Source organism: Dermacentor albipictus, chromosome 3 (assembly GCF_038994185.2).
Source record: "Dermacentor albipictus isolate Rhodes 1998 colony chromosome 3, USDA_Dalb.pri_finalv2, whole genome shotgun sequence".
Classification (NCBI taxonomy): Eukaryota; Metazoa; Arthropoda; class Arachnida; order Ixodida; family Ixodidae; genus Dermacentor; species Dermacentor albipictus.
In genome coordinates, this window is record NC_091823.1 from 128,327,887 (window position 1) to 128,339,432 (window position 11,546).

The window sequence follows — 11,546 nt, forward strand, 5'->3', positions numbered from 1 at the left end:
TTGCCCTGCAGGCTATGCGGCATGCCTCAATGCCTTCGCTGCCGCTTAGCTGGTGCGTTCTAATTGCCAAGAGCCTCTACTGACGCCCATACAAACAAGCCACAAGTGAGTGAACAGAACGCGCGACTTTATTGGCAGAAGACAAGCAGTGTACATTCTCGTGCAATAGCAGAAATAAAATTTGCATGTCGAGATACGCTGGAATCATTGACGCGAGCTCGTAAACGGCTCACCGTCGTCGTCGCACGTGGTGGTCAGGTTAACGAGCAAGAACCAGCAGCGGAAACATATTGGACAGAGTGTGCCACTTATTTGCAGCGACAGTCGCCGTTAAAAATGCCCAAATTGCATTGCGAAGCAATCGGGAGACGCAGGCATCTGCTGCCGCAGCCTACACAGCGACATGGGCTACCCCAGATTTTAGCCGTTCACTCCTTTCCAACCTGCACGTTTCTTTTCTTTCGGGGGCCGCTAATGTGTGGCTCACACTTGGTGTCTCACATTGTCTCGCTATGGACAAGTCGCTTCCGTGGGCATCGCCTCCATCAGCTACTTTTGCGGGCCTTTCCACCCATGTAGCTATCAACTTCATACGCATCGGACTATGTAAGCACGTATGCTGGTCTCCGTTCATGCCTAATCGCGGCCGAGAAAGGCCAGAGGCACAATATGCCCATTGCTGCAGCAGGAAAGCGCGAACGGGGAGCACGAATCACGGTGCATGAAAATTGGGAGTCTATGTCGCTGTGCAGGCTGCAGGAGCGAATGCTTACTTCGAGAGACTGCTTCCCAGTGCAACCGACCAGGCCGCAATATTCTAAAAACATAACACTGCGACCATAACCAAGTGACATAACAGCAATAAGTCACCGCATGAGGTTCAGACAATACGTTATACATTGGCGACGAACTATATGGCAACAGTGAGCATTCACATACACGGGTCTCTTAGGGTACATTGAGCTGCCTACCTACAGGCGTAGTGCCCGACTTCGTCACACGTGGTGGTCTACTAACGAGCAACAACCAGCAGCAGAAACAGATTGGACAGAGTGTCCCACCTGTTTGCGGCGACAGTCGCTGTTAAAAATGAGCAATTTGCAGTGCAAAGCAGTCGGGTGACGCAGGCATCTGCTGCCGCAGCCTACACAGTGACATGGACTACCCATCATTTTAGCATTGACACCTTTCCAGCCTGCATGTTTTTTTCTTTTGGAGGCCGCTAATGTGTGGCTCACACTTGGTGTCCCACATTGTCTCAATATGGACAAGTTGCTTTCGTGGGCATCACCTTCATCAGCCACTTTTGCGGTCCTTTCCACCCAACTTCATACAGGTCCGACCATGTAAGCACTTATGCTGGTCTCCGTTCATGCCTAATCGCGGCCGAGAAAGGCCAGAGGCACAATTTGCCCATGGCTGCAGCAGGAAAGGGTGAATGGGGAGCACGAATCGTGGTGTGCGTAAATTGGGAGTCTATGTCGCTGTGCAGACTGCAGGATCAAATTCTTACTTCGAGAGGCTGCTTCCCAGTTCAACCGACCAGGCCGCAATATTCGAAAAACATAACACTGCGACCATAATCAAGTGACATAACAGCAAAATTAAACAGCAATCAGTCACCGCATGAGGTTCAGACAATACATCATACATTGGCGACGAACCATATGGCAACAGTGAGCATTCACATACACGGGTCTCTTAGGGTACATTGAGCTGCCTACCTACAGGCGTAGTGCCCGACTTCGTCGCACGTGGTGGTCTACTAACGAGCAACAACCAGCAGCAGAAACAGATTGGACAGAGTGTCCCACCTGTTTGCGGCGACAGTCGCTGTTAAAGATGAGCAACTTGCAGTGCAAAGCAGTCGGGTGACGCAGGCATCTGCTGCCGCAGCCTACACAGCGACATGGACTACCCATCATTCTAGCATTGACACCTTTCCAGCCTGCATGTTTCTTTTCTTTTGGAGGCCGCTAATGTGTGGCTCACACTTGGTGTCCCACATTGTCTCAATATGGACAAGTCGCTTTCGTGGGCATCACCTTCATCGGCCACTTTTGCGGGCCTTTCCACCCAACTTCATACACGTCCGACCATGTAAGCACTTATGCTGGTCTCCGTTCATGCCTAATCGCGGCCGAGAAAGGCCAGAGGCACAATTTGCCCATGGCTGCAGCAGGAAAGGGTGAACGGGGAGCACGAATCACGGTGTGCGTAAATTGGGAGTCTATGTCGCTGTGCAGACTGCAGGATCAAATTCTTACTTCGAGAGGCTGCTTCCCAGTGCAACCGACCAGGCAGCAATATTCGAAAAACATAAAACTGCGACCGTAACCAAGTGACATAACAGCAAAATTAAACGGCAATCAGTCACCGCTTGAGGTTCAGACAATACATTATACATTGGCTACGAACCATTTTACAGGCATAATGCTTGCCTTTGTCACATGTGGTGGTCTGGTAACCAGCGACAACCTGCGGTACAAACAGATTGGACAGAGCCTTGCACCTGTTTGAACCAACAGTTGCCGTTGAAGATGAGCAACTTCCATTGCGAAGCAATCAGGTGACGCAGGCATCTGCTGCCGCAACCAACACAGCGACATGGACTACCCGGCATTTTAGCGTTAACTCCTTTCCAACCTGCACATTTATTTTCTTTCGGGGGCCGCTATGTGTGGCTCACACTTTGTGTCGCTCACAGTTTGTGTCCCACTTTGTCGCAATGTGGACAAGTCGCTTTTGTGGGCATCACCTTCGGCAGCCATTCTTGCGGGCCTTTCCACTCATACGGCTATCAACTTCATACACTTCGAACCATGTAAGCACATATGCTGGTCTCCGTTTTGAGCAAATCATGGCCGAGGTAGGCTACAAGCACAATTTGCCCATGGCTGCAGCAGGCCAGAACGAACGGGGCGCACCAGTTACGGTGTGTGTATACTGGGAGTCTATGTCGCTTTGCGGACTGCAGGAGCAAATGCTTACCTCGAGGGACTGCTTACCAATGCAACTGACCAGGCCCCCACATCTGTAACACAGTTACCACAACCAAGTGTGGCAGCAAAACCAGATTCTGCAATCAATCACTTCACTGTAGCTTGCACAAAGACCCAGGCTATCAAGGAAGAGGAGCAATCATCAACGAGACTAGGAATATGGAAAATGAGAAAGCTTGCATTCAAGAGAGAAGCCACTCTGCTCTGCAAGCATTGAAGGCTAAAAACACCAAGAAAAGTAAAATGGTGCATAGCACATGTGCATAGGTTAATGCAAGACGCATGCCGATGCTGCATCAGCTATTTCAGGAGAGTAATTGCGCATGACAACATACACTAGAAGATACTGCTACAGATATGTTAGGCTGCTAGACAGTGACTGGTATTAAGTATCAGCGAAATATCCAAATATAAAGGTTGACCTTTATATTTGGATGAGGATGAATAACCTCTAACAAAAATGGGCAATGAGAAAGCTTGCATTTATAGAAGAAAAATTACACTTCGCACAAACGGAATTAACACGGCTTGGAAGCTGATTAAGGACGAACTGATGAAACTCAATCTTTTGGCCAGCGTCGTCCGTGCTTGGCCAGATGTTGCAGGTGCATCTGAAGACGAAGAATTTCTAGAAAGTCCTTTTTGAGTTACTTGGATGACTCAGCCAAATGTCCGTGCTGGTGGAATGCTGGCTGAAGCTCTTTGCAGTCTTAACACAGTCCTTTGCAGACTTGATATCTCATCCATATTCTTGTGCATGTGCTTCTTTGTTCTTGGTGTAAAAGCCTTGCAAATTCGGCTCCAGCCCCTTCCTGTTGGTGCAGATAGGAGCTCCTGTGATGACCAAGATGTGCTTGGCATAGACTCTGTTGGGGCAAAACGGTGACACGTGAGATACAGCACAGATTAGCCAAATTTATGTGGGTTTTATATGTTCGAACCAATTATACTGAACCATATATATGAACAAACATTCATATCTGCTGCAAACAGCAAGCCAATACAGCATAGATCAAACATATTTATTTCTGAACCATATGTTGTTTACCTTGTAGTAGTAGCCAATGTCCACACAATGACCTTGTCGTAGCAGGCAGCAGCTTCTGTTTAGTGCGTGGAGTGTGTTGCTTTATACTGGTGCCGTCCTCATTACTGCATGTCTGGAACAGAAATTTTGACTGAATCAGAAATTGAAAAAGCAAAGTTTTGCAATATGAAATGCAAAAAGGTGTGACATATATGTTGTAATGATTTGCGACTACAGAACACATGCAAATGTACACTGTCTATTCTAGGGTGCTTAAGCAGCATGTTAAATAAATATTGCTATTGTCCATAAAATTGATGTCTGCCTAACTACAATGCATGTCAACAGCGCAAGTACTATTAAGATCACAAATGAGAACATTTGTGGGTTCATTTATGCTCTAGAAGTGATCACACTGCTAGTTACTCAAGCAAATGCATGAAAGTCATGAAGCTATTAGAACTGATGCATTATTTTTCTCCACGAACGTGATGCACCGCTTCACTACTGCAAAAATAAATGCCCTACGGTAAACCAATCTGAACAGCAAGAACATTTGGAACCAACAAGTACGAAATATGGGTGAATTATCATGCTTGCAACTGTTTAATACATTAAATTCTGTACTTTCACTTCATTTTACCAAAGGATTATTCGGTTTTGTGGACGAAAGACGTTGCCGGCCGACTCGAAAAAAAAGTTTAATATGTATATTGATAAGGCTACTCAGTCACCTACAACCACGGCTACAATAACATGAAAAATGAGACGCGCGTTCCGATATCGCTCTTTCTTTCCTGGTTGTGTGTGTAAACCAAACGACAGCCTCGCAAGTAAAGGTTTATTTAGGAAACAGCAACTGAGATCCTCACTGCCCATATGTAATGCAGGATCTAGTTCGTTAACTTGTGCCCGCCTGGAAGGTAATGAGACGGATATTATATAACGATTGAAGCAGCGGTGTTAAACGACTCACCGTTATTGCCGTTGTCAGCCGCAGCAAAATCCAGCTCCCGTTTCGATGCAGACCTGTTCCGAATGGCTCACGACCGAAACCCAACTGCCGGGCTTACATGTCCGCTTGCAAACACGTAACTTCACCCCAAGTTACATAGAAGCGCAAGAAACTAGTTTTAGAAACAAACAAGCAACCAGTCTTGAGTGTACGAACGAATGAATCCGTGCCGCCGTGCACTCGGAAATACCGGTAAAAATTTTAAATCCAGCCCAGAGGTCACGTGAAAGATCGATGATGCTGAACGCTATTTGCGTTCATAATGGCGAAGAAACAATAAACTTACTAACAAAGAGTACAATATCTAATTAGCAATGATAATTTTGCCCTGTTTTTATGTAAAAGAAAATGCTTCGGTAATTGTAAGAGAAAGTTTGTAAGATAAAATTGCGCTTATTACGACGCCTCTACCGGGAAATGTTGGAACTAACGAACGCATCCCGAGGTGATGCTACTAGGTCGGCTTTGTTAGCAGCGGCGCGCGGTCGATTTTTTCACCCTCTGTGGCCATTTGTTGAACTTGAGAGTGTACGGGGCCTGGTCTGACCTACTGTGAACGAGGAGAGCGTTTGATTGGTCTGTTCAGACAACCCTGCGGGTGACCGCACGGTGCTTGCGTCGGTGGTTACGCATATTTGACGTCAGGAAATTGGAATAGAAACATATTGGAATAGTTTTACGTTATAGGGCACCTTGGGCCCTATAACGTAAAACTATTCCAATATGTTTCTATTCCAATTTCCTGACGTCAAATTTGCGTAACCACCGACGCAAGCACCGGGCAGTCACCCATAGGGTTGCCTGAACAGACCAATCAAATGCTCTCCTCGTTCATAGGAGGTCCCTTTTGTTTGCTTGAAAAACGAATAACAATGAATACACTAAGCGGCTTGTTGTATCTAATTGGCTGACAAGAGGCGAGGAGAACGCTCAAGTGGAGAGGGATTCACTTGGGCAGAGCCAGTGCACTGAAAACCGATAACCGGATGAAGAGGGTGGTGCCGGCGTCTGCGATTGGTCGGCTTTCCCTTACTTAGCTTGTGGTGGCTGGTCGAAAATCGCGGCGGCATGCAACGGAAGCTTAAGAATGACGCTAAAACCGACCCTCAGCATAGAAGAGTTGGCAGAATGAGGTAGTAAACGTGCCGAAAGTGCTTGAAAACGTTACACTGCCACGCAAGAAGTTTTATTATACGCAAATACACCCATGCTCTGCGGCAGGTGCGAGTAGCCATCTTTTATTCCTTTCGGAACGGGGCAGCCTGCGGCTATTCCGAAAAAAATTCAGTTTTGTTCGGCATATTAATGCATCTTTATCGCGTACACGTCACTTTGACGCGGTGAGTTCGTGCGGTTTTGTGACGTCGCGTGACAGGCAGGTGAAGTGGGTGCAGCCCGAAAACATATTACCAATAGCCGAGGGCTAATGGCGAAAAGGGGTCGAATCAGAAATAACTGTTTTTCTTTTTTCTGTCAAATCATGCATAATCAGTGTGCACGCATCATATCAGATGGGGAGGTATTGCGGTTTTGGAACGTCGCGTGACAGACAGGTGAAATGGGGGGTGGTCGAAAAAAGTTTTTGACGAATCGCGGAGGGCTGATAGCAGAATTGGAATAGAAGAGTTTGGAATAGTTTTACGTTATAGCGCCCCTTGTTTCCAATTTCGGCATGCTTCTCTTACGCGTCTCATGGCTACCACTGCAATACCTGCATTTTGGAAAGTTAGATTTCTGTGGCTTTCCCTTTGCGCTTTTTGAGTTGACGTTAGTGCGACGTACGAATTTTTTTACTGCGCGCTCAGTATCGCTGCTTGTTCGAATACCCTCTTTAATTTTTCTATCTGAATTTTCGTTGTTTCGGGTGCTCGACAAACATACTCTACGTTGTCTAGATTCGGATCTTCTAGATTTAAAATGTCTGCGCAGGCCTTTTCGTCACGTGGCCACAGAAGGTCTGATTGCGGATAATTTTTCTCTTTCATTTCCGAATCCACAATCGCGTGCTTTGTCCTTCAAGTCTGTCGCGAAGCTGTCGAACTGCTCTTCCTCCCGTTCAATGAGAGTTAGAAAGTCGTATCGCGAGTACACCACGTTGTGCTTCGGTAAGAAATGCGCGTCGAGAAGGATGATGACATAAGCATCCTTAAATTATGGGTTTGGTCTTGTCGGGAACCGAGGAGTTGCAGCGGAGCGCCAGAACCAGAGGACCAAAGTAGCATGCTCTTAGGACGGACTAGCGCGTGCCGTGTTGGCGCCGCGAGCACGCACCACCAAACTATATTTTATTCACCTTTTGTAGCGCCGTCCAAGAGCACTGGCCTTTAGCGTCCGCGCGTACCGGCATCGGTGAGCGCTACAGTCGTTCCTCAGTCAGTACCCCGAAGTCCAAAGTGTTGCAGATGTCAAGGAGTGAAGAACGACCGACGGTCAAAAGAAGTGCGACTTTCCGATCAGATGGTGCTCTGGCTGTGTTAGTTGCTTTGAAGTACAGCGATAAGTTCTGCCTGAAGGCCCGCCATGGCTCCGAGTCGTTTCCTCTAGAGTCGAAACTTGCTGGTGCAGGAATCATCTCCATTGCTGATGATATGACGTTAGAAATGTAGTTCACTTCTGACACGATGTTTCGTTGTGTCTCGAAGACGATAGAACACTAACGGTGGTTAGCTGGGTGTCTTAAGTTTGAGGTACGCAGGAATGGATGTGGTTTTATGGAGGTACCGATAGCAGAGTGTCTAGGGACGGGGCAGCCATCAACAGAATGAATGGGAGCAGGAGGCCAGACGAAATTTGATACTTCGTCCGCTCCATGTTTGTAGAGGAAGAGGGTTGCGGCGATAGAGGGAGCGGAGATTCAGAAGGGGCGTGCGGTCAGCGTGTAACACCGTACGCACTAGAGTTCCTGTGCAATACATTGGAACAAAGGACAGCGCGATTGAGAAAACATCATCATCTGGATGCCTTCATTTCTGCCAAATGTTGCGAGCATATATCGTTCCTCCAATTTCACAGAAATCCGACGCGGCATTTCCAAGCCTAATGTGGAACTCTATATATGCCCTCACTAAATGTGGGCGGTGCCCACATTTCATCTGGAATCGCGCTTGGGCCACTTGCTCCCAGAAGAAGGCGAGGACGGGTTGGCTCACGAGCTCGCTCCATGGTCTTTTGTCGCTGCTGCGCTGCCCAAATGCAGAAGCGCGCGTGTAATTAGAATTAGGTACACGTTAAAGAACTCCAGATAGTCAAAATTACACCCGGAGTCAGCGTGCCTCATAATCTCATCGTGCTTATGACTTGCATTATCATTAAATGTGATGTGAAAGTTCTTTCTTTACTAATGTTACAAAGCCTCATTGCTGCACATTGTTGAAGAAATAAAATTTTAAAAAAAAGCGGCAGAACCCATCCTGCGATGACGGCCGATGGTAATGCGTTATCATTGAAGCAATTTAGCGACAAAACACATTGCCGTCGTCAGAACGAGTTATGTACTAGGTATTTACTGCAACGGGATCACTGTTTCTCGTTTCCTTAATATTCCTTAGTACCTAGCACTGCCACCGCGAAATGGCGCGTGGCCCCCGCAATGGACAAAAACAACAACAAAGTTACAAGCGTAACGACGTACAGCACCTGCGGAGTGCGTGAAGGACTATACGAATGGTAACGCAATAAAAAAATTAAGGGGTGCAGTATTTCATTTGCTGAACCACCACAACAGGTCGCTTTTCAAACGTTTGAGTACAAACTTCGCCTGTGTGTCGCTGGCGGGGCTTGGGAGAACCAGCAAACCTAATTATTTCGCTGTGAATTTAAACGCGTATTATTTTCTCAACAGAGACTTTGTTTATTGCGCAGCACTATACCCTTAACACCATTCCCACCCCAAGTCTCTCCTACCCAAATGCCACGCACGTTGTCCTGCCGAGATTCGACTATGCAGTCGGAACTAAAGTGACGCCGCGTCGAACAGCCTCAACTATCGTCAATCACGTCTTGGGCTAGTTCGCCGCGTGGCTAATTATGCGCTCCATGCAGAGACGCAAAGTATAGCTGCCCATATTCACGGCTTCACCGGTAGTCGGTTCACAATATACACCACAAGGTGTTTGAACCCGCCACCTCCCATCTTCGAAAGATTCATCGCATCTTGTCACGAAGCTGGTGATCACTTGAAAGCTTGTGGAGGTATATGTGTATTTAAATATGCCGCCGTTCAATGAAGCTCATTCATTGCAACCTGGATTACTGGGTAGGTGAAACTAGATGTGCGCCACACTACCACGAATATCTTTATTATCAATTTGGGTCGCCTGTTAGGTGCAACTGGGCGTGTGCCGCTCTTCAGTGAACCTCGTTAAGGCTAACTTGGGTCATTGCTTATGTACCAGAGCGTGTGTGCCAAAGGGTACGCGTCCCTCTTGAACGAACATTCCACGGTTGCCGCACACTCAGTGCCCCAAGTGCGTCGGGTTGCCGTCTTTTAGGCGCTAATGTGACATGGCTTTGATTCAGTTCAGGGTTGGAGAAATTCACAGTATGTTTCTCGTGATTTTACAGCGGCACATTTGCAGTGGCGCATACCTAGCTGTCCAAGCTGGCGTCGAAGAATTTCATTGATATGGGGCAGATGCCAGTGCACATCTGCCGCAGCCGGCAAATGCGTCGGCGTTATGCGCAACTCTTTTACCGCGTCCACCCGTCCTTTCCTTCCACTCTGGTCGTCATGATGTGATTATTACAGCGTCGTCTTCACGCCACGTCCTAATCCTCGGCCATATTGCGAAGGAAAACGAAAGCTTGCACAGGAGATCCGCCACTGGGCATCGAAGTACTGCCCACTGAGCTCGGACGCACCAGCGATGGAGCTATCGTGCGCAATCCGCGCTCGGCACTTTGTGCGGGGTTTTGTACGACAATGTATTTTGGAAGCGACAGCGGCTCTGCTGATCATCCTCGCGTCGCGGCCGCACTTCGATGGGTGTGAGAAAGAGAGAGAGGGATACAAGGTAGGCAGGGTTGTTAACCAGTCAAGAGTATGGGTGGCTACTGTTAGGAACTGCCTCCAGAGGTGCCGACATGCAAAGTTTTCTCAGCCAGCTGCAGCTGCGAGCGTGACGAGCTTCCCCGAGGAGACCACGGAAGCCTTCACCACCTGCCGCGGTGACTCATTTCGTAGGGACGACGATGTGCCACGTCAGTGCCCCCTCGGCGCCGCTATGACTAAACACCATCGGCGGACCAACTATTGTTAGTGAAATCGCCAATGCCTTCACGGTTCGACTCAAGCAGGTGGAGTTCCTGGAAGGAGATGCTTTGCAGTGCCTTCTCATGAGCCTTTGAAGACGCCAGACAATGGACAGCCGAGGCGACCGCTGTACGAGGTCAGCTCGGGGATTAAGAGGCGCCTGATCGGGTCAAGCACCGTGACCACGAGAACCCACTCTCCTCGATGTCGTCAGTAAAACCTGTGTGGAAGAGTGTGTAACTCTCCCCCTAAAAAGGGGGTCGACCACGAGGACGTTGGACGCTACGAATTGGCGGTGAACTGCCGTTTTTCCCTCACCTAGGGATCGAGGGAGGACAGAGTGTTTATAAGCAGCTGTGGTGCGGCTGCTAGGTGTGTTCAGGAGGTGTGTGCTCGTGCTCGACAAGCAGTATGCTTGGAGCTGTGGAGCTGTGTGCCGGTGCGCCGTATGCTTCGTCTTGCGTACTCCATTTGGGAGTCACGCTAGACTGTCGAATGTACCTCTTGCTTTAATGTAAATATATAAATAAATCCTGTACTCCTAGTTCTTGACGATAGCAAGTTCCTCCCTACAACCACGTCCCAAGCGTGAGTGAGTTGGGCGACGGCATGGGCCCGCTACCATATAGTTCATGCCCGACTACATACCTTACAACTGGATGCCAGCGGTGAGATTGTCCTACAACTCTGACAACTGGTGGCAGCGGTGGGATCGGCCTACGACTCCTAGACAGCAACGGCAGCTCAAGGACTTTGGGACATGATGACCGAACGGTATCTCGATGAAGTTGGAGGCGACTTGGGATTGACCACCTCTTGCAACTGACTGGATACGGCGGAGAAGGAGTGGTCATATGGTGCTGCTTGAGTAGGTAAGCGTTTGGATTTGGCTGTAAGATTTACCAGGCTTCAATTTCTCTGTGTTCGTAGATTTGAATCGCTGGGGATCTATTACTTGTATTCTGATTTGCGTGGGTATCGCAGCAAGTAGTGGGTGACAGCAGAGCCAAAGGTTAAAGTAGCGACCATGGTCTTATTGTTTTTGATGAGAGCTGACCTGTTGTGGTTGTGTGAAGAGGTCGAGGTAGACGTAAAGGAGGACTTGACGGAAGCAGAAATTCGTAAGACCATTCTGCAAAGTGGCAATGATTTGAAATTCATTGAACAAATAGGTAAACGAATTCTGAGCAAAAAACAGAAACGGGAATCAATTAGGCAAGAACGCCAAGCGCGTGAGCGAAAACGGCAAGA

General features: G+C 48.1%; 1 long non-coding RNA gene across 1 annotated transcript; it reads right to left on the reverse strand.

Annotated features, from left to right (window-relative positions):
• Positions 1 to 3,465: 3,465 nt before the first annotated feature.
• On the reverse strand, positions 3,466 to 5,524 carry LOC135901475 (uncharacterized). Its single transcript, XR_011513088.1, has 2 exons — positions 5,006 to 5,524; positions 3,466 to 4,162 (listed from the first exon to the last, which is right to left on the reverse strand). It is a non-coding gene; the product is annotated as an uncharacterized lncRNA (long non-coding RNA).
• Positions 5,525 to 11,546: the final 6,022 nt, after the last annotated feature.